This window comes from Notamacropus eugenii, chromosome 3 (assembly GCF_028372415.1).
Source record: "Notamacropus eugenii isolate mMacEug1 chromosome 3, mMacEug1.pri_v2, whole genome shotgun sequence".
In the NCBI taxonomy this organism is placed as follows: domain Eukaryota; kingdom Metazoa; phylum Chordata; class Mammalia; order Diprotodontia; family Macropodidae; genus Notamacropus; species Notamacropus eugenii.
In genome coordinates, this window is record NC_092874.1 from 9,987,772 (window position 1) to 10,006,901 (window position 19,130).

A 19,130-nucleotide genomic window follows, 5' to 3' on the forward strand; every position below is an offset into this window, starting at 1 on the left:
CCTAACATGTCCTCTGCTAAACCTTGGAAAAGCTGGAAAATGACAAAAAAAAAAGGAACTCTGAAGGAAGTGTTAAAGATAGGGTTTGTGGCCCATGCAAATTCTATTCCTGAGAAAGGCAATGGTGGATAAACTCCGCATGTGTGGTATTTATAAATACTCTCCTGCATAATGGAAAAATGGTCTCAAATGCTGATAAAAATCTGTCTGTCTGATCAGTGTCAGCAAAATGCCAGAAAACAGATGATTTTCCAGTGCAACCACAAGTCTGGTACAGCTGCTTCAGAATACTGACTTCAGATATGTTTAAAATATTGTAATAAAAGGGCATTCATGTTTTTATATTAGCTCATAGACTGCTTTTCTTTGAGAAGGTTGAGGCCACAGATACAGAGTGAGTGATGGCTGGCATTTCCTTATCCAAGAATAGGGGATTTCACAGTGACTAAGAGTCACTGCAGGGACTCTCCAAGACAAGGTGTAGCTAAGATGGGATGATTGGAGCTTTTCCTAGGGCACTGATCTGCTGCAGAGGCACAGGAGACTGAAGATCTTGCCATCCTCTGCTGTCCAGCACACTCTGCTCTCTCATCTGATCCTACTTCAAAGGTTATATGGCAATGGAACTCTCATCCCAGGAACCATCTTCCATTTTCTGACTCCCTCTTGAGAATGTACCAATGATTCAATATCTTCTAGATCAATATTGCCTGACTCAGTCATTTTGCTTCAAGTGAAGAGATTCAATGTTATATTCCAGAGGACTGCATGAGTGACTGTAGTCAAGAAACTTATCATCTAATATCCACCATCTTTGAGCTGAGTCAGACTGGGACTCAGAAGAGGACATACAGGTCAGAACAGGAGGTCTCAGGATGGATGGGACCTTTCAGAGCTTCCAGTCCATTGGCATTACCTTAGAGATGCCGGTGTCACTTCCACAAAGTGATTTGACATTGAAGGAGAGCTTCAGTGGTGACTGAACAATTGGTGGCTTTAAATGAATTCCTATTGCCTTCATTCTAATCCAGTCAGTATCTGGGATAGAATATAGAGAAAGGAGGGGAGGGAGAAAGGATATGAATGACAAGTCAATTTTTCTAGAAGTGCTGAAGAATTTGGAGAAGGAAGCCATTGACCATTTCATGGCAAACAAATTTATATATTTTCTTCTTTCTTTGCTTCCATACTTCAATGGATCCATAATCTCTTCAATGTGAGACCTCCATCCAATGGCCCAGATCACAGCCCATCCATGCCTGCTGATCCTGGCCTACTCTTGTCGATGTTCAGAAATACCTTTTCCACGGATCTATCACCTTATGTGTTGGGGATCAACCTTTTGAGCTCTGGACTTCACTTGGTTCTTCTATTGGTTATCATTTCTTTACTTCCTGTAAAACCCACATAACTATTTGTTATATAAGTTAATAACTTGACTATTTATACATGGCAATGTTCTTTTTCTTTTCTCATTTTGTAATTAAGTTTAAAAAATTACAAAATAATAAATGAATGATGACTGTTCATTTTATATATGAACTTTTGGATATGATTGCATGAAGTTACAGATCTTCACTATAAGAAGAAACTGCCTATTGCAATATGACAGTGACAAAGAGAAAAAGAGACCCCTTACCATGGATGTCTCCATTTAATATGAAGGCATGCGTATCATATTGCAGTATAAACAACAATCAAATTAAACTATCTGTCTGATGACAGAAAGAGAGAGTAGCTGTGTCTGGGGACCCCATTGAATCATTACTGTATCCTATACAATATGATTTCCCACATTTAACCATAAACACATGGCATCTCTTTGGAATTCCTTATTGTCTAAACCACGAGATGATTAATGCATACATAATCAGAAAGATGTGTGACCAGCAAAGAGGAGAGGGCCACATGGTGAAAGAGCAGCGTGGTCAATGAAACCATGGGCTCTCTTGGTAGGCACACAGCTCTGCAATGTGAAGATATATAGAGAAAGGCACCCAGAATATCAGGTAGCCCCCACCAAGGTTTTAAGAAGGGCAACATTTCTATAGGATAAGAAGACAACGATGGGTTGAACTCTGAACTGCTGGAGAGAATCTCCCATGAATGAGATGACAGAATCATCCAAATATCCAGGTCACTGATAAAAAACAGTGAGCAGAACCAGGGCTGTTCTCTTGTTCTAACTGTCTTCTGGGAACAAGTATACCTCATGTTGAGATGATCTGGGTGGATGCCTTCCCTAACAACATTAGACATCCTTAAAATTGTACATTGTATTCCATTTTAGCATAATATTCGATTAGTATCTCCAGGTCCATTTAAGGCTAATTTGAGATGGAACTTTATATTCCATGCTGACTTAGAAATTCTCCTCTACTTTCCTGCAGGAAATTAAAATATTGACATCATACATGTAGGAATTATATGACTTTATAATTAGAGATCCATCATGCCTGATAACTGAATAAACTTGTGTGATTGTGGAGATAACCACATTTCCCATATGTTTATCATCCAACTGCCAACAAGCTCATTGTAAGGGCTCGACCTGTGTTCACCAACAGCAACAGTAAAACAAATGATGCATTTATTTATTGGATTTGTTGAAAAAAAAAGCTTCCAGGTCCAGTGGATTTTGGATCATGTACAAAATGAATGCAAGCATCAAATTAGATTAAATGTGGCAACTAACTCCATGCTTGGGCCTTCCTCTACCTAAAGCAAAAGAAGCAGGAAGCAATAATCAAGAAATTTTCAGTTGTCCTCAATTGTCCAAGCACGTACTGAACCCAGATTCATATTTTGATTCTGAAATTTTACTGACTCAGGACTTTTTCCACTTCTCATGGATTTTGTTACCACTAGTCAATCTGGGAATATTTTGAAGGTCAGTTTCTAAATAAGACATTTTAGATAGAACATTGCTGGGTTGGAGGGAATTCTGTGATGATGAAGGCAGTAACAGGTCTCAAAACCATGCCATCTAAAAATCATTGCAGCAACCTGGAATGTTTAATCCATGGATGAGAAGACTTGTAGGGAAATGGTAATTGTCTTCAAGTATTTGAAGGCGTGTCATAGGGATTTGGGAGTAGATTTATTCTGCATGAGAGATGGAAGTCATAAAAGTCTAATTTTGACCCAAAATAAGGGAAAATTTCCTAAAAATAAAGGATACCCAGAAATGGAATGGATAATATCTAGAGACAACACATTTTCCCTTATGAACTCTTTATTCAAAGACTAAATAAGTATCAATAGGGGTATAGGGTATGTTCAGGGAGATCCAATACCTTTGGTGTGATGGCTGCTGAGCCCTTTTCAGGGCTCTTTCCACCTTTGGTGTCCACCTGTTCCACTCACCTCTCACCTGTGGCTCCAAGAAACTGCAGCATGTGCAGCAGCCACACCCTGGCAAACCATTTTGGCAGACGGGACAAACCAGGTCTCAAACAGATTGGTGAGTGAGGGGGGTGTCTACCCCAAAGAAGACTTCTCCTGGTGGAATGGGCAAAGGAGAACTATTTGTTCCAACACCATGAAAGCAGCTGAAGCAGGTGATGTGGAGGGTGTAAAGCTTGGTTAGACACTGAAGGCACCAAGGTCATCCACTGCATCCTGAGCCACCGCCAGCTGTCTTGACTCTGTCCTGCCACTGGACTATGGTGACTCTGGAGGAGAGAGTGAGGCTGATCACTTTGTGCAACTCTGCCTCATTTAAATCCAATTTACTCACTAATCAAAAGACATCACCCATACTATTTTACTACTTTACCTCAAAGTCCTGTGGCAACAGGCAAATGATGCAGCAGCAGATGTGGATACACTGGGAGCTGTAGTCACAGCCTTGCATACAGGCAACCCAGGCCATAGGGTCGTTTCTTACTGGAAGCAGCAGTGGGACTCGGTAGACCCTGGGTGTGTGAGCAGCCTTTCAAGGATGGAACTGCTCACCTCCTGGTATGAGGAAGGGGGCTAGGAAAGGTGCCCTAAAAATTGTCTGCTTATCCAACTCTGGCCTGATTACCGTGGCAGAAGGGGAATTCCACTATGCGGTTGAAACACACACAAAAAAATGTACAAAACATACAAAAACATCTGCAAAGATGATTCCACTCACCAGTGCCACATGGAACATATGCACACTTATAGATAACAAAAAGTCCAGTAGACCTGAAAAACAAACTGCTCTTGTTGCAAGAGAACTCAACAGATATTGCATCCAAATAGCAGTCTTGAGTAAAATAAGGCTAGCAAATGAAGGTCAGCTTGCTGAAGTGGTAACAATGAGTAGTCATAGTGAAGGGGAGTACTGTGAAGCTGGTGTAGGTTTTGCAATCAAAACTAATCTAGTCATCAAGTTGATATGCCTGCCAAAAGGAGTGAATGGTAGACTCAAGACAATGCGATTGCCACTTGCAGGAAAACTTTATGCCACCATCATCAGTGCCTATGCTCCCACCATGACGATCCCTGATGAGGTGAAAGAAAAATTTATGAAGACCTAGAGACTCTTACTATCAATGTGCCAAAAGAGGACAAGCTTATAATTCTGGGTGACTTTAAAGCTAGAGTAGGCTCAAACTACCAGACTTGGCAGGGAGTTCTAGGGAGGAATGGAGTTGGAAACAGCAACAGCAATGGTCATTTACTTCTGAAGATTTGTGCATCACATGACCTTCTCATCATTAACACTGTTTTCTGTTTACCTAAATGCAATAAAACTTCATAGATGCACCCTTGCAGTAAACACTGGCATCTAATAGACTATGTGATCGTAAGAAGAAGAGACAGGCAAGAAGTGAGAGTGACAAAGACAATGTGTGATGCAGAGTGCTGGACTGATCATAGACTTATCCTTTCCAAGATAAATATTCATATTCATCAAAAGTGCTGTCCCCAAGGCAAAATGACTACCAGAAGAATTAGTCTCAACAAATTAGAGCTCTTCTCTGACTGTGAACAGTTTGCTACTAATTGGAGGGAAAGTTGTGCCAATACACAATTGGCAATGGTGGAGCAGAAAAGGAGTTGGCAGCTTTCAGAGATTTGGTGTACAGCACTGCATTTGCTCATATAGGTCAGAACACTCTCAAACACCGAGACTGGTTAGATGAAAATGATAAGGAAATTCAGAAGCTGCTAAATGAAAAATGAGAACTCCACAAGATTTACCAGCAGGTTAGTTCATCCATCTCTAAGAAGGCAGAATTTAATTCCATCAAAAGCAAAGCTTAGAGAAATGCAAGATTCCTGACTCAGTAAGAAGGCTGATGAAATTCAGTTTTATGCTGATAGCAACAATCCAAAGCTCTTTTATGATTCCCTGAAAGCTATTCATAGACCAAAACCTGTGGTGCATCACAACTACTGAGTGCTGATGGAGTCACATTGATTAATGATAAGCATACGATCCTAGAGAGATGGGCTGAACACTTCCATAGTGTTCTCAACAGACCATCATTAATCAATGCTGAGGTCAGTGACTGATTGCCTCAGGTTGAAATCAAACCCTCCTTAGCTGAACTTCCAACTGAAGAAGAGGTTCTGAGGGCCATTAGGCTCCTTTCATGTGGCCAAGCACCTGGTGCTGATTCTACTCCAGCTGAGATTTACAAGGTAGGGGGACCATTGCACGTACAAAAGTGGACTGAAAATTTCCAGACTATATGGCAAGAGGTGGTTATCCCCCAGGAGTTCAAGGATGCCTCCATTGTCCATCTCTATAAGGGTAAAGGGAATAGAATGTCCTGCAACAATCACAGGGGGATCTCTCTCTTAGTCATTGCTGGAAAAATTCTTGCTAAAGTCCTCCTTAATATGCTGATCCTTCACCTGGAAGATGGTCATGTACCTGAGAGCCTGTGTGGCTTCAGAAAGGGCTGAGGAACAGCCTCAATATGGTGTTTGCTGTCCAACAAGTCCAGGAGAAATGCCAGGAGCAGAACAGAGGTCTGTCCACAACGTTTGTAGATCTGACCAAGGCCTTTGGCACTGTTAGTCATGATTGCTTATGGAAAATTATGTAAAATTTGGTTGCCCAGAGAAGTTCATCTGTACTGTACATCAATTTCATGATGGCATGTTACCCCAGGTTCTGGGTAATGGATGCTCTCATGCCTTCCTAGTCATCAATGAAGTGAAAGAGGGCTGTGTGCTTGCTCCATGTTTTTTAGCATGATGTTTTCAGCCATGTTGTTAAATGCTTTCAATGAGGATGAACCTGATAGAATCAAGGTTGTGATGGTACTAATCGTACTGATGGTAACTTCTTCTATTTGAAAAGGCTACAAGTCAAGCTCAAAGTGGAGGAAGTGTTGGTGCATGATTTTCTGTTTGCAAATGATAGTGCACTCAATGCTAGTACTGTAGCTGAGATGCAACAAAGCATGGATCAATTCTCTCCTTCCTGTGCTAATTTAGACCCCATAATTAACACCAAGAAAACACAGGTGCTCCATCAGCCACCACAACACCATCCATATGTGGAACCATCAATTACAGCAAATGGAGAAGTTTTAAATGATGTGGATAAGTTCACTTACCTTGGTAGCATACTTTCCAGGGATGTACATACTGACAATGAGATTGACGCATGCATTGCCAAAGCTAGCTCAGTGTTTGGGAGGCTCCAAAGAGAAGTATGGGAGACAAGAGGTGTTAGACTGACTACCAAACAGAGCCATTGTGCTGACCTCATTGCTGTATGCCTATGAAACATAGACAGTCTGCTAGTACCATGCCAGGAAACTGAATCATTTCCATTTGAACTGTCTTAGGAAGATTCTGAGGATTACCTGGGAGGGTAAGGTACCAGACACTGAAGTCCTTGCTCAAGCTGAACTGCCAAGCATTCAAACTGTGCTTCAGAGTGTGCAATTTTGAAGGGCTAGACATGTCATTCAAATGCAAAATATATGCTTGCCAAAAAGACTATTTTATGGAGAACTTGCATGGGGCAGGTGATCACATGGTGGCCAGAAGAAGTGATACAAGGACACTCTCAAGGTCTTTCTCTAGAACTTTGAATTTGACTGTGCAACCTGGGAGACACTGACACAGGACCACTCAGCATGGCATCCTCACATCAGAAAAGGTACTGTGCTCTTTGAGCAAAGAAGAATTGAGACAGCACAAAGTAAACGCAGGATGTGCAAATTTGGAGTATCCACCCCAAATATTCTCACAGACTCTCTGTGCCCAACCTGTGGTAGAGTATTCTGAGCTCGTATTGTTCTGATCTGCCACAGTTGGACACACTGAAATTTCACTTTATCGTGGTGATGTCACTTTGGTCCTCTTCGAAGATGAAGGACAACAACCATACCAAGTATCACTAGGGGATATTGCAAATTGGTCTAAAAACCTCCCAACTCCCTTTTAACTCCAGGAGTCTAGGATTCTGGGGATGATCTCTGCCTTCTCTAACATCTTCTGAGGTTATTTTTTTTCCTTTTCCGTGGGTTCCCTCCCACATTTCTTCAGATATCCATGTCTCTCCCCACTCCTTTAATAATAATTTTAAAGTCTTTAACACTTTCGTGCTTGCCTGCTATTGCTCTAATCATTTCCTTGCTTTCACTCTTAAGATCCCAAAGTTTTTACTACCTTTGCCACATTCTCCCTTCCCATTTCCTCTTTATCTCTTTAATCCTTCATAATATGGATCTCTACCCCTCCCCTAACTTGACTCAAAACTACTCCCTGTGTCATTCACCATGAGCTTCCTCCAACTAGTTCCAGTGAGCTTTTATTTTCTTCACTCAATCCATCTTGGCAGATTTTATCTGGCTTTCATCTATTTCTTGCAACTCCTCCATGTTTCTACTCTGATATTCCCTGATCCTATAAGGTTGGTATTCTCCTCCTATCTCTCCAGCTGCTCCTTCTTTTCCCCCTTTGTTGTCACTTCCCTGCTTCCTTCACCCAACTCATCATTATGGATTTCTCCTCAGGCTGCACTCTTCTCAGAATTCAACATCCTTGGATCAACATCTTCTCTCATGACTTCTGCTTTCAACTCTGCATTATGGACTCCCATATCTCTTTCTCGTACCCTCTCTTCTTACCTGAACTCTAGCTCCATCTCTTCAACTGTCTTCTTGATATGCCTACTCAAATGTCTCACTATCATTTCAAACAGCATGTCCAAAGCTAATCTATTTATCTTGTCTCCTTGACATACCACCTCTAATTTCCTCATCATTGTCAGTGACCTTGCCATTCATCCATACCAGCCGTGTAAGCCTGGAGAAGATGTTACTCTGTTTGTCTCCATTTCCTCATCTGTAAGACTGGGATAATAATAGCACCTACTTTCCAGTGTTATCATAAGGATCAAAGGAAATGATAATTGTAAAGCACTTAATATAGTACCTGGTATATAGTAAATGCTATGAAAATGCTATCTATCATTAACGATTATTATTATATATTTAGAACTATAACAGAATTTAGAGACCATTGAATCTATTCTCCACATTTTACAGATGAATAACAGAGCCCCAGAGAAATTAATTGACTTGTCCAAAGTCAAACAAGTAATAAGTAGCTAAACTAGGATACTACCTGTTAGAGAGGCTGATGAAAATTGTCCTCTGCTCCATGGGAAAGAGTATGCCACAAAGATCGAGCTTGGGATACTGGAGAGTCTTAGTGTAGAAAGGGATCTCAGAGTTCATTTATTCTACTCCCCCTAGCCCCAGATGAATCCCACAACCTCTCAAGAACATCCAGTTCTCACAGCTGGCCACCTAACATTTGTCTGGAAATCTTTAGTGACAAGGGGGCTCACTATGGACTGAAGCATTCAGCCCCACTTGAAACAGCCCTAATTGTTAGATAGTTTCATTTGTACTGAGCTGAAAGTGGCCTCGGGATAACAGTAGATCTTGGTCCCCATTCTTCATTCTGAGCGCAGGAAGAATAAGCCGTTTAAATATTTGAAGACAACGATCATATCCTACCTGCCCTCCACCCACCTGCCAATAGCTTCAGGTCTTCCAGCATGTATTACATACTCTCATAGAACAACTATCACCTATCATCTATCACCATTCTGGTCATGCTTCCCCAGAAGGCCTCTTCTAAGACCAGACAATAATCTGGCTTTATACTTCCAGCACTGAGTACAGCAAATGTGACCTTGAAGCTGATGGAGAGTGATTGAAAGCCCAAAGACCTAAGTTTGAATGCTGAAATTCTGACTTGGTGACTTACTGGCTATGTGACCATGGATGAGTCAATTAGCTTCTCTGTGTGTGCCTCATTTTTCACACTGTAAAATAAAGGCTTAGACTCTCTCCCTTAATCTAAGGCACCTTGCAGCCCTAAGTCTTATATTCTCTCATTCTGGATGCTGTACTTCTTTGAAAGAACACAAAGCTTGCAATTACTTTTCTTACTCATACTGTTGACTCATAGTGAACTTAGAATGAACTAGCAACCTCAAGCTCTTTTCCCACAAACTGCTTTAAACAAATATCTCCCCATCCTGTATTTGGGGATATGGATTTTGAACCAAAGTGTCACACTTTATACTCTTATTATGACCAACAGAAAAGTATCCAAAGGACATTTTTCCTGAGGCTATTTTGACAACAATGTCATTTGATCCAAAATGGTAGAATGGAAAGGGCCCTGTTGTCAAAATCAGAGGACCTATGTTCAAATCCCACCTCAGATACTTACTGCCTGTGAGTTCATGGGCAGAACACTTATCTTCTATGGGTCTCCTCATTTATAAAATATGAATGTTGGACATAGTGGCTTTCTATTCTCTGTTCAATGATAACCCTCAGAGGTGAACATCCCCATTTTATAAATGAGAAAATTGAGACTCAGTGAGGTTGTCATTTGTCCATGATCATGAGACGAATAAGTGCTGGATGCCATTTCTTGACTTGTTATACTCTGCTACACTGCAGTGATATGTCTGAAAACTAGCTCTACATAGAAATCAGGATTGCTGTTTCTAAAACCTAGGGTTCTTAAGCTGGATTCTAGGGGGATCTCTCAGAGTAGGATAGAAGCATCATTATTGCAGGCTACTTGATCATACATTCAAATTGGACAAACCTAGACAGATATTTACCTGATGAAGATGGAATTATGGTATAAACTTATCTCTAAGATGTCAGATAATTATACTTATTTTAAAATTCTTCTCAAACTTTCACTTTGGTGAAACATAGCATACTTTTTTTAAGATGTCATGTGATACTTAATACAGCAGCAGCCTTAAAGTCTGAAGCTGGGGTGTGAATTCTTCTTCCGACGACAGTTGTGTGACTCTGGGCAAGGATTTAACTTCTCTGAATCTGTTTTCTCATCTGTAGAATGGGATAACACCAGTAAATCTACCTCCCAGGATTCTTGCATAACTCAAATGATATAATATTTGTGAAGTGCTCATAAATTTAAAAGCATTATAGAAAGTCAATTAATGCTATTCATTTCATTTGTTCTCATTAGCCATGTACATACACATTCTCTGGAGGAAATATTCATATTTTACCTGAATTCCCTGATACTATGTGTTTATATTATTGCTTTAAAATTGAATATCATAAGTATGCTTTACTCTCAAAGTTTTGAGTATTTTTGAGTAAAGTCTTGTACTTTCCCAAGCTGAATGAGAGTTTCATGTGTGAGTCTTGGTGCACTGATACACTTCCTGTTGACTCAGTGTCAACAGTCTTCCCAGGACTCATAATACACTCATTCCATTTTCATTTTCATTGAGGACCATTCACTTTAAATTCTGGCCTCTCAGACCTCTGTTCTGGGGATAAATGACTGGTTTCCATGGTTCCATTGAACTCCATGATGACACAGGCTCCTTTGATGAAAGGTTCTCTTTCCACTGCCCTGATGCCAATTAAAGACAGTTTATGGGCTTTGCTTACACATGCTCGGTGATCAGTTGTGTAAGAATTGTTTTTGTTTTTCTAGCTCAGCTCTGCCTCTGCATGTACTAACTTGGCTGTCTGCTCAGTCCTCTCTCCCCTTCTCTTCTCAGAAGCCATTTGATGTTTGGTATGAAACGACGTAACGTAGGACGTAAATTCCATCGTGAGGAAGAATCCAAATATCACTTACACAATAAGTAATTATAGGTCTTAAGTCATCATCAACTTGGGGTTATTCAATCAAGGAAATCTTTTCAGTTTGTTGTCTATAAATTGGTTGCCAAAGCCGTGATCTCGTTAGATGTCAATTCCCCAGTGCCTCATGGTCACTGTCCCCAAACTCTGTTGGCACATCCCCAGCACTATATTGATTGAAGGATCCCTGAACACTTATTCTTAGCACATTATTTATGTTAACATCTACATTTGATTCCAATTTCTTTAGCTGATCAACTCTTCTCCAATGTGCCCATTTGTTAAATCAACATATGTTTATTGAACACATGCTAGGTGCTGAGAAAAGAAAGACAAAAATACAGAAATCCCTACCTTCAAGGCACTTTCATTCTTCTGGGAGAGAGAACATGTGCATGTATAGTATGTATACTGAATAACCTTGATGTTATTTGAAGAGAGATCTAAGCATCCAGAGAGCTTTCCTTAGATGATATTTGAGCTGAGCATTAAAGAAGCTAGGGATTCTTAAGCATGTAGGTGAGGAAGAAGGGCATTCCAGGCATGTGTGAGGGCAATCCCTTGTAAAGACCCAGACAAACATCTCCACCTTCCACATAAACATCATTCAATGACTTCTCTGTGGCCTCCCCTCCCCACTTCAGTTCTCCCAGAATGAAGCTCCTCAAACTACCTAATCCCTCTCCCATTTGAACCATCATATTTCACTTAGGGATCCTGTAGAATAGTCTGTGCTTTAGCTTTGATTAAAAGGTCTGTATCTTCTCACCTTTAACTACCTGGGAGCAAGAAGGGGGACTAGAACAGAAAAAAGTAGTGAGAAATAAATAACCAAACATAAATCAAAGTATTTTTTTGAAGACTTCTATTCATGGAGGCTATGCCTCTGTTTTTTCCCTCTCCCCCCTCCAAAGGCACTAAAAAGTCTAAGAGGCATCATGGAGAAATGGAGAAGAGCCAGCCCTGGAGTCAGGAAGATGAGTTGTCACATCCTCACTCTGACACATGCTGGCTGTTACCCTGGGAAAGTGCCCCCAGGCAGTGCTCAGAGATTATAAATGACAGAGCAGGTGTTAGCTGCCTTGAAAGTGGGAAGGCTTCTCTGAGTTCTCTGTATCAATAAATTCACAGGTGCATTCAGTCCCGCCCAACACGTATGGGAGTGAGATTCAGTCAGGTGTACAGAAAACTAAAGTCTAAGCCCAGTCCTGTTTCTCAGAGTGGACATTTAGACAGTGTGTATCAAGTTCTCATTAGCATGCCAGTGACAGAATAAGTCTAGCACTAGAAATCCTCAGTTCAAATTCCGCCTCAGACATAAACTAGTTATGTGATAATGGACAATCCATTAACCTCAGTTTCCCAAGTTGTAAAATGAGGACAGTTATATGTAAGTACTTATCTCTTTTTTATGTTTATTTATTTATTTTTAGTTTTCAACATTCATTTTCACAAAATTTTGAGTTCCAAATTTTCTCCCCATCTCTCCCCTCCCCCACCCCTAGGCACCGTGCAGTCTGATTACCCTTTCCCCCAACCTTCCCTCCCTTCTATCACACCCCTCCCTTCCCTTATCCCCATCTTCTCTCTTTTCTTGTAGAGCAAGATAGATTTCTATACCCTGTAAGTACTTATCTCACAAGTTCAAAGGAGATTATGCAAGTCGAATGCAAGTAAAAATGTCAGTTCTTCTTATTAAGGATTAGTGAGGATTCTCTAATTAGGTTAACATAGGCATGATTCAGTTCATCTCTGAGCCATAAATTTATTTGTTCACTGATTTAAAGTGAGATTTATTGATTTTTTTCATTTTTGCATACTAGTAATTTCTTTATAGAACCCTTTATAGAACCTTTTATAGAACCGTCATTTATTGACCCCTCTCTTGTAAGAAGGGCGGGAGAAGAGGGAGAATGATAAATGGAAAAAAGGACTGATATAGACAATATGCAACAATGTATGACATTTCCTGTCCCTTAGCCTCCTTCCTCTGGGCCACGAGGAGCGCCACTGATCTCCTCAGCTCATCTCTAGAGCCAAAGGTGGCCACTGCAACAAGACCAAGTTCAATGCACTTGAAGTGTTTTTTGTTTGTCTGTTTACGTTGCTGTAACTGCAGTATATTGTCCTTCTGGCTTGTGTCATTCTGCTGGAGTTGAGACGAGTCTTCCTGGCTTTTTCTGAATGTCAATTGCATCATTTCCTATGGGGAAAAATCGTCTTATTACATTCTGATATCACAGTTTGTTCAGTCACTACCTAGTTGAAGGTGATCTACTTAGTTTCCAGTTCTATGCATAAAAGAAGACCTAGTAGATAGGTACATAGACAGACAGACAGACAGACAGATAGGCAGATAGGCAGATAGATAGTATGGACACAGATAAATATTCTATCTATCTATGCATATTTGGTCTTTAGAGGTAGAAAGGTATAAATTTATTTTCAGTCTTAAAGAATGTAAACATTATTTTAAAAACTCTATTAAAATAACACGTTGAAAGCTCAAATTATCCATCCAAATGTCCTCGGATAATATTGCTACCAAATATCTTTTGGGAAGCATCAAGTCAGAGGTAGGCAGTACTAATTCACACTGAACATTAAATGGGTGGTTCTCTTGGCACTGGAATGCCATGCAGCCAGCCAGTCCCAGACACTGAGTATTGTCCTGTGAATGGATGGTGTCTCCTCCCCAGTGTTTTTGTTTTCTGAGGGGAAGTGAAACAAAGTGATTAGTCATTCCTCAGTTTCATCTCTTTGCCAGATCTCACCAGTGCTGGTTTGATTAGGTAATGAAGAGTACACCAATACTTCCAGTTAACATCATTTGTTTTTAGAAATGAGATAAATAGCCCAGGTAGGACTTCAAGAAAGAGATAAGGAAGAGCACACATTTCCGGTTTTTTCCCAGATGATTCTTTTTCCTTCAGTTAAACACAAGACTGACAGTAACAGTTCAAGTGATGAGGTCAAATGACTCACCTTGCAACCTCAGTTTCCTTATCTGTAAACTAGGGATAATAACAGCACCTAAATTATAAGGTTGTTTGGTAATCAAATGAGATGATACACGTAAAATTGTTTTTTTAAACCTTAACGTTCTTATTATTAGTTGTGTTAGGTGAGGAATAAGGAGATTGGAGAGAGAAAACACCTGGTGAATTTTGAACTCTGGTCTTCCTGACTCCAAGTCCAGCACTCTGATCCTCTATCCACTATACCGCCATTTTTGTCAGCTCTGCAAAAGTGTATGTTCTTTTATAATAGGGAAAAAACACAAAATTAATGCCATTTTGCAATTCTGAAGACTTTTTTCCCTTTAATTCCTGGCTACATTTTGCAAACACACTACCTAGAGGTATTGTTTAAAGAGAAACCTCTCTAGGGACCAGTGTTGACACTGGACTATTCTTTGGATGTGATTCTACCAAGAGGCAAGTAGAAGGCTGGAAAGTTGCTGCAGTGAAAAGGTTCCCAGCAGTGAAGAAAAAGAAATCCATGTAAGCCTTGGGCTGATGCCTCCCAAATGCTGGATGCTTTCTCTGATGATAGAGCAGGAGATCGTGTTTGCCCCAAAGGAAATTTAGAATCAAATTGGCAAAAACTATCCACAAAAGGAAGCTGAAAAGGAGCTAGGGGAGAAGGTACCTGGTGCAGGGAGGGTGATGGAATCTAGTCCAAGGAGTGTGAGCTGGTGAGAAACGAAGACCTTACTGTCCTAGCAGTCCTCGTTGAAAGGAAGCTTTGGGGGGAATTGTTGGCTCCACCCTCCAGCCCTCCAATCAGAGGGACAGAGAGTTCTAATGATTTCTGAATACCAAACCTGAGGAAATCTTGTGGGATTATGAGATTTCTGAAGATGAGCAATTTCAGTTTGGAAGTTGGACTGGAGGAGTCCAGTCCAAGGATTGTTTCCATCTTTGGATCCCAGCCCTAACACAATGTCAAGCACCAATAGATACCTGATGATGGATTGCCCCCCCCCCCCATTCCTGAGAAGTGAGCATCTAATCCTCCTCAGAAATCCCCAGTGAGAGAGAATGGTGCAGGAAGGGGACCACATGTGGACTCAGAGGGCTTGGGTAACTGATGTTGTGCGAGACCTTAGGCACTTGACACATTTTATGTGTTTCAGCCTCACTTTCCCCATCTGTAAAGTGAGGAGACTGGACTAGCTAGTTTCTAAGGTCTTTTCCAACCCTAATTTACAATCCTGAGCCCTCCCATTGATTTTGGAACAGCATTCATTGTTAGGAAGTTTTCTCTTACTTGTCTGTAAGTTTCTCTTTCTGCAGCTCCCTCTAATTGTTTCTAGTCTGGCTCTCTGACGCTAAGCAAAACAAAGATAATCCCTTTCCTATGACTAGTTTTCAAAACTTCATGGGGTTGCTGGCCTTTTGAGATCACCATAGGATTGGAAGGTTCCCTGGCCAATCAGAAAAATTCTCATCAAATTGTTTGAATACAGACTGAAGCACACTATTTTTTCACTTTCAGTCTTTTTCTTTTATTTGAGTCTTCTTGTACAAAAGAACTAATATGGCCTTTGATACTGAAAACCACACTCTCTTCCTAGACACTCTCTCTTCTCTGTTTTCTTTTCATTTCTCTCTCCTGCCTGTCTGTACTTTTCAGTCTTCTTTGCTGATATAATATCCATATTATGCTCCCTAACTGTGCATAACTCTCCGTAATTCTGCAATGAGACCACTTTTCTCTTTGTACACTTTCTTTTGGTGGTTTCCTGAAATCCCATGGATCTTTCTCTCCCTCTCCCTCTCCATAGTTGTAACTTTGTAACTATGTATCTATCTATATATCTCTATTGGTCTATCTATCTAGCCCCAGTATCTTTCCTGAGCTCCAGAATCCCGTCATGAATTGCCTACTGGGTATTTCAAGATGGAGGTCCTGCAGACATCTCGAACTCCTTTTCTCTTGTTCTATTCTAAATATTTCTAGTTTCCTAGGTTTATAATCTTAGTATTATCATTGATTTCTCAATATTTCTCACCTCATAAAACTATGGCCTTACCAAATCTTTCTTTTTTAACCTTTATACCAACTCTTGTCCCCCATTTATATTTTTTTTTTTACTCATATAGCTACCATATTGGTTTAAACCCTTATCACCTCTCATCTGTCCTGTTGTCATAACCTTCTCATTGGTCTTCCTGCTTCAAATTGTTTGCTTCTTTCATCCACCCACCACACAGTTGCAAAAGTAGTTTTCTTGAGGTGCAAATCTGATTACATAAGCTATGTTAGTCAATAAGCTCCACTGGCTCACTACTACTTCTAGGATCACATATAAGAACCACAGTTCAGCATTTTAAACCTTTACAACTTGGTCCCAACCTAATTTACATATTATTCCCCTTCTTGTGTTTGAAGGTCCAGGCAAGTTGGTCTTCCTGCAGTTCTTCATATATGGCATTTCATCTCCTGCCCCTGAGACTTGGACTTGCTATGCCACATGCCAGTAATGCATCGTCTTCACATGACTTCATCAGGTTTGGTATGCACAACTCATTAGAAACCTCTTTCTCTCTGACTGGAGGACTGGAGGATAGGGCAAACAATTCCTCCCAAAGGTGCCCTTTGTAAAATCCCTCCTTCAAGACTTAGTTTAAGCATGACCATCTACATGAAATGCTCTTTGGGTCCCCTTTCCTCACTCAGGCCCTTGGGTACCCCCCTCCCAAGATCATCCGGTGTGCACTTTGTAAGTCATCCGTACATTTATGTAGACATTTTCTCTCCTTTCTCAAGCCCCAAGCCCCACTGGCATGAATGATCCTTTAGGGCAGGAACCATGGGGTTTTTGTCTTTGTATCACCAAGACCTAGCACAATAATTTCTGTGGTTCCATCCAGATTTGATTCTTTATTCCTGTGTAACTTTTAAAGTTCTCTATAGTTATTGGTAGTTGAATGCCTTAGAAAACTCAATGAATCCCCAGAGAAGGCAGTGATTTGGCTTGAGTGACATAAGCTTCTTTGTATAAGTGAAAATTTGTGTTATATGAGTTCTCCAAACAAGTGGGCACCTACACGCATCAATCTGATTTTTTCCAATTTTTCCATCACATGAATGCAGGCTCTCTTCCACACCTTCCTGAATAAGCGATATGAGTTTAATCCTATACCCACAGAAACTTGCACCAGGAAACTGAATTCTCTCTTTACAAAGTAGGGAGGGTATAGAAGGGATGGCATGGGCAAAGGCGAAATTTGCCTGGAGCACATATAAAGAGACCTTCCTCATTCTTCGGAAACATAAACCCTTACTGGAGACCACAAACCCCACCGCACCCCATATTTAGAAGTAAACAGCTGCTGCCTGGTTGGCTGGCTGGCACAATATTCCCCATGTCAGGGTGCTCATGGATTTTCCTTTGTTGAAACTCTTTTCCACAGTCACTGGGGCCAGGGAGGGTCTTCTTGGGCCATTGTTCCTTACTGCATTTATTTTCCAATATGTTGAACAGCTGGACACAAAATTCAGATTTGGGTGGACCTGTGTTTTCCAGTTGTCAAGTGAAGAAGAATCTGAGTGGGCTGAGATTGGGCTCTGATTAGATTTGGAAGCATCTGAGCTGGTCTCAGGAGTCAATCAGTCTAGCTGTTATTCACATGGGTTCTAGTGTCCTTCCAGATCAGAATGGATGATCTCATCAAAGGGAATTAGTTGTCTTAAGCAATAAATGTCTGGATTGTTTCAAAGATTATTTTCTCTTAACATTTGATTTTTTTTCAGTTTTTACATTCCATGGACTCAATGAATTATGTTACTAAAGTTAACACATTGTTAGAAAAAAAGCTAGAGCTTGGACCCATGATTGTCATAGGGAATTCCCACATGATAAAATTTCCTATGCCAGTGCAAGTTGGCATGTTCTCTAGAGTCTTAGAGAGCTGTCTGGACTATTGATGGTCAATCATTGAACACTAATTAAGTACCCACAATGTGCCAAGCATGTGCTAAGGGATACAAAAAAAAGGAAAAGATGTCCCTGTCCTTAAGGAACTCACCCTCAAATGGAGGAGATAATGTACAGAACACTGCATCTAAGCAAGTTATATATAAGATTCATTGGAAATAATCAACAAAGTAAAGGTGCTATGATTAATGTGTTTGGGGAAGGACTTCTTGTAGAAGTTGAGGTTTTAGTTAGGACTTGAAGGAAACCAGAGAGTAGGGATGAGGAGGCAGACCATTCCAGGTAGAGGCAAGTGCCAGAGTTGGCAAAATAGCAAAGAGGGTCATATCACTGATTGAAGAATAAGTAGAAGAGGGTAAATTCTAAGACTAGAAAGTCGAGGGCAAGGCTAGGTTATGAAGGACTTTGAACACCCAGCAGAAAATTTTGCATTTGATCCTAGAGGTGATAGGGAGTCACTGAATTTTACTGAGGTGTGTGTGTGTGTGTGTGTGTGTGTGTGTGTGTGTGTGTGTGTGTGATACATGATCAGATCCTCATCATTTTAGGAAGATCATTTTGACAGTTGAGTGGGAGATGGATTAGAGTGGCAAGAGACTGGAAGCAGGCAGAGCTATCAGGAGGCTATTGCAGCAATTCAGGTGAGAGGTGCTGAGGGCCTGCCCCAGAGCAGGACAGTGTTAGAGGAGAAAGGGGAAATACTGTGAGATGTCTCAAAGGTAAAATCAACAGTCCTTGGCAATAGATTGGGTATGGAGGATGAGAGAGAGAGAGAGAGAGAGAGAGAGAGAGAGAGAGAGAGAGAGAGAGAGAGAGAGAGAGAGAGAGAGAGAGAATGAGTGGGAGTCCATGATGAAACCTAGATTCAAAAATACAAAACCCTCTGTTTAGAATTCAAAGATCCTCATAACCTGCCCCATCCCACCTTTCCAGCCTTCTCACACCTTATTTCCCATTACCCCCTCTTCAGTCCAATGATGTGGGCCTCCTAGCTGTTCCACAAACCAGATACTCCATCTGTCTCAGCTCTGGGCATTTTTTCTGGCTGTCCCCCATGCCTAGAGTACTCGCCCTCC

At 40.8% G+C, this 19,130-nt stretch overlaps 1 long non-coding RNA gene across 3 annotated transcripts in view; it reads left to right on the forward strand.

Moving 5' to 3' along the window:
* LOC140531059 (uncharacterized) overlaps window positions 1-19,130 on the forward strand; it is a 146,610-nt gene that overhangs the window by 105,642 nt on the left and 21,838 nt on the right. For 2 of the 3 annotated variants that reach the window (XR_011976254.1, XR_011976255.1), the window contains exon 4: window positions 16,506-16,629. This is a non-coding gene — a long non-coding RNA (uncharacterized lncRNA). Of the gene's footprint in view, window positions 1-16,505; window positions 16,630-17,601; window positions 17,811-19,130 lie in introns of those variants that run through there. The other variant, XR_011976256.1, reaches the window with a different exon arrangement.